Here is a 3,669-nt window from a genome sequence, read left to right as displayed (position 1 = left end):
GAGTGGCAGGATAAGACAGTATCTGATAATGACTTGCAGAAGGTTAGTGTTGGGCAGATAAAATATATTATGCTCATTTTGTTAAAGATGGCGCTGCCCACGTGGAGGCCATCGCCCAGGTGATATTAATGTGTGTTGGGGGTGGGCTGTGGGCAGGCAAGATCCTTGTAGCCTGGGGCTTGGTTTTGGGATTAAGCCTTTCCCACCCTTTTTGATGTGGGTGGTGCAATCCCATCATGCCTCAGATAAATGACTTTGTATCAGAGACTTCCTTATTTTGTATATTGGATTTCTACACTATAAAACAGGGGCAGAATGGGAGCTTGCTCTCTTGGTTCCTGAGATCAACATTAGAGGAGACAGCAGAGAGGACAGCAGAGAAAGGCCACGTGGAGGAGGCCAGGAGAAGCAGCCAAGATGGCAGAGTGTTGAGTGAGAAGCCAGTTTGTGCAGTTTGTACAGGGAGAAGCAAGGAGATGGGGAACAGAGGTGAATAAGTCTGGTGAGCTAGAAACCTTTGATTCTAGGAAACTCGGATAAGTCAGTAGCTTTGTGAGCACTGAATGTGAGTGGGTTTTGGAGCCCAGTGTGTGTTTTTACTTGCCCGCCGGGTGCAAGCTAGGATTAAAGATGATGGCCCACAAGTTTTTGGCTCCGTTGTTTCTTTACCAACTGTCTGAATCCAATGCGAACCTGCATGGGCCAGGCTGCTGTGATAGTGGCCCTGGCCTTGGCAACTGGCTTTACATTTGGCGTAGTCTGTGGCAGGATTCAATACAGATCAGAAAGGAGCTGCCACCACCTTTGGTGGAGTAGAGGACTGGCTAGTGTTAGATGGTTCCCCATGGCTGTCCTTTTGGGGACCGTAGGCTGGCTGGCTTTTACAGCCATGCGTGCAGAAACTGAGAGCTCTGTGGAAGAGGCTGCCCGGGACCTGCAAACCGAGCAGTGGAAGGAGCTGGAGCAAACGCAGGAGAAACCGTTGCTGACCCTGGAGCTGGAGGAAGCACCGGAGGAGGAGGCCAACCAGGTTTGCGAGATTCGCCTGGAAATGGAGCAGCTGCTGGAGGAGGAATCACAGGTTCGTGAGTTGCAGATTGCCCTGGATGTTGTGGAGAGCCGGCAGTGGCAGGAGGCCGGGGCCGGGGCCGGGGCTGAGGCCGGCCCGGGGCTGCAAGCCCAGCAGTGGGACCTGGTGTTTTCAGTCTCTCTTTGGAGGATGAGGAGAATCAGGCTGGAGTTGTAATCTGCAGTCTCCAAAAGATGAGAGCCCAGCTGGAAGGAGCTCCTACTATGTTCCTGGTAGGTCTGCGATTTTGGGACATAGGGCTGGATGCATTCATTTTGTCCGGAGCAGAGATGGAAATGCTGACTGCCATTGCCATGTGCCCCTCTTTGGGACAGTGTAAGACCTGCCAGGACGGCAGGGGTGTGGGGGGTGGCTGATGCCCCATGTGCATGGACTGATTTTCTGGACTACGACCGGAGTGGGCACTGGCTCCTTTGTTGGATGGATTTATGGATTATGGATTTTGGACAATGTGAAAAACCCTGATGGGGTGGGGGGGGTAGCTTTGCTGGAAGCACTCCCCTGCCCCAGGAAGCTTTTCCCATGGCTAGAAAGAAGGCCGAGGACATTTTGCGCTTTGGGCAAAGTGCTCAGAGACTGGTGAAATGTACCTTGTAATTGTTGAAATTGTATGATTTGCCATGTTGTTGTAATTTTTGTAATGTGCCTAATTTCCTTGCACAGGGATGCTGGTGGTGTAGATTGTGGGTAGTAAAGTGAGCATAGAGGTGGATTGTTGGGCAGATAAAATATATTATGCTCAGTTTGTTAAAGATGGCGCTGCCCACGTGGAGGCCATCGCCCAGGTGATATTAATGTGTGTTGGGGGTGGGCTGTGGGCAGGCAGAATCCTTGTAGCCTGGGGCTTGGTTTTGGGATTAAGCCTTTCCCACCCTTTTTGATGTGGGGTGGTACAATCCCATCATGCCTCAGATAAGTGATTTTGTATCAGAGACTTTCTTATTTTGTATATTGGATTAAAGGTTTTGATTTCTACACTATAAAATGGGGGCTGAACAGGAGCTTGCTCTCTTGGTTCCTGAGATCAGCATTAGAGGAGACAGCAGGGCAGAAAGAAGAGAAAAGCCATGTAGAGGAGGCCAGGAGAAGCAGCCAAGATGGCGGAGTGTTGAGTGCGAAACCAGTTAGTGCAGAGTTTATGCAGGGAGAAGGAAGGAGATGGGGAACAGAGGTGAATAAGTCTGGTGAGCTAGAAACCTTTGATTCTAGGAAACTCGGATAAGTCAGTAGCTTTGTGAGCACTGAATGAGTGGGTTTTGGAGGCCAGTGTGTGTTTTTACTTGCCCGCCGGGTGCAAGCTAGGATTAAAGACTATGGCCCGCCAGTTTTTGGCTCCATTGTTTCTTTACCGACTGTCTGAATCCAATGCGAACCTGCATGGGCCGAGCAGCTGTGATAGTGGCCCTGGCTGCTGGCTTTACAGAGGATAAGCCATGGAATATGAAGGGTAGAGCACATTATAGGTAGAGGGGACCAAGGTCTGTGGTAAAAGTGTGTTTGGCTATTTGTTTCAACCACAAATGCTTTATTCCAGTCCTCTATTAAACCCTGCAGCTTTCATTACGGCACCATTATTGTCTTTCTTCATTTTTTTTTTTTTTTAACTTATGACAGCTTTGGACTGGCCTGGACAGAAACTGGTGTTTTCTCAATCTGTCCAGGAATGCAGCAAAGCAGGTTAACAGTGCAGTCAGTATGGGTGAGAATCACCATGCGGCCTTCATACCACCCCAAGACATTGTTCGCGTTTGTCTTAAAAGATCTTTTCAGTCAGCCCTGGTTTGGTCATGTATGTTAACTGATTAGACTTGTGCTGTCCAGTATGATAGCCGCGAGCTTGAAATACAGTTAGAATGCAATGGAGGTACTGTTAAGTGTAAAATGCAAAATTTCGATGAATTCGTCCAAAAACGGTAAAATATGTCATTTCATAATTCCGCAATGTGGTTTACACGTCCTGAAATGACCTATTATGTTCAAGTTTGTTATTACTTAAACTCGTTTTTCATTTTTCACAATGTGGCTATGAGAACATTTAAAATGAGAGGCGCAGCTTGCGTCCAATTCATTTGGACCGCGCTGGGTGAGACCGCGTGTTTCCTGCGGGGAGGGACCGCAACCTGGTTCCCTTGGGCAGCGCCGGGCAGGTAGCGGCAGTTCCGATCCAGCGCGGTGCCACTAGGGAGACGCAGAGCCGGGGCAGAGTCCCAGGCGAAGCCCGCAGGGATCCGCACCGCCCAGCCCGTCGCTCCGCCCTTTTGCGGCAGAGCCCAGGCCGGGACAAACCGGTTCAGTGCCACCCGCGTTACCCAATGCGCGCCACCGCCGCCCCTCCCTCTCTCGGTGGGAGATCGCGGACGCCCAGCGTCCAGCGCGCAGGGAGGCGGGGCTGAAGCAGAGGGACGGCGCTGACGGTGAAGGACAGCTGCCGCCAGGGCCGTGTGTCCGCGGGCGGCCAATGGCTTCGGCGCGGGGGCGGTCCCTCCTTAGCCCCGCCCCTGCCGCCGCCTGGGTGGTCGGGGTTGTCTGGGAGCCGCGGGGGGCGGGCCCTGAGAGGGCGGGGCCTGGCGGCCGGAGCC

The sequence above is a fragment of the Saccopteryx leptura genome, chromosome 2 (assembly GCF_036850995.1).
Source record: "Saccopteryx leptura isolate mSacLep1 chromosome 2, mSacLep1_pri_phased_curated, whole genome shotgun sequence".
NCBI lineage: Eukaryota > Metazoa > Chordata > Mammalia > Chiroptera > Emballonuridae > Saccopteryx > Saccopteryx leptura.
This window is presented reverse-complemented; position numbering follows the sequence as displayed.